The sequence below is a fragment of the Austrofundulus limnaeus genome, unplaced genomic scaffold (genome assembly GCF_001266775.1).
Source record: "Austrofundulus limnaeus strain Quisiro unplaced genomic scaffold, Austrofundulus_limnaeus-1.0 Scaffold2570, whole genome shotgun sequence".
Classification (NCBI taxonomy): domain Eukaryota; kingdom Metazoa; phylum Chordata; class Actinopteri; order Cyprinodontiformes; family Rivulidae; genus Austrofundulus; species Austrofundulus limnaeus.
In genome coordinates, this window is record NW_013954972.1 from 16238 (window position 1) to 17027 (window position 790).

At 48.5% G+C, this 790-nt stretch overlaps 1 pseudogene; it reads right to left on the minus strand.

Annotated features, from left to right (window-relative positions):
• Positions 1 to 6: 6 nt before the first annotated feature.
• LOC106511183 (kinesin light chain 1 pseudogene) lies at positions 7 to 374 on the minus strand (annotated as a pseudogene).
• Positions 375 to 790: the final 416 nt, after the last annotated feature.

The following is a 790-nucleotide window of genomic DNA, read 5'->3' on the forward strand; positions in this document are numbered from 1 at the left end:
ATTCTCAGTATCTTTAAAACTTGTTTAATTTAAACGATTAAATCAACTGTTTTTGTTCCTGAACTCAGTTATTTTACAGTTTCTTGTTTCTTCGGCTTCAGGAGGTAAAACTGATAAAATGGGAAAAGAGTTGAAACAAGTTTGAACCGACAGCTTCAGCAGCAGCAGACAGAACCTCCTTTAGTTTGTGGGTCGGTCCTTCCACAGTAACACGGGTCACCTGAAGCTGATAGTTACCCCGAGGGTTTCTGCTCGCTGTCCCGGCTCGACCCGCCGCCACCGCCCGTCAGCTTCCGGACCAGTTTCTCACTGCTCCGCCGGAGCGACGCTCGCAGTTTACTGAAGGAGCCGCTCCTCTTCAGAGAGCCGGAGCCNTGCCACACGTAACATGCCAGTTACACACTACACATTACATGTTACACGCCACACGTTACATGCCACACGTAACATGCCAGTTACACACTACACGCCACGCGTCACGTTACACGCCACACATTACATGTTACGCGCCACACGTTACGTTACGCGCCACACGTTACATGTTACACGCCACACGTTACGTGCCACACGCCACACGTTACATGCCACACACCACACGTTACATGCTACACATAACATGCCAGTTACACACCACACGTTACATGTTACATACCACAAATACACGTTACACGTTACACACCACACGTTACATGTTACACACCACACGTTACATGTTACACACCACACGTTACATGCCACACACCACACGTTACATGTTACACACCACACGTTACATGTTACACACCACACG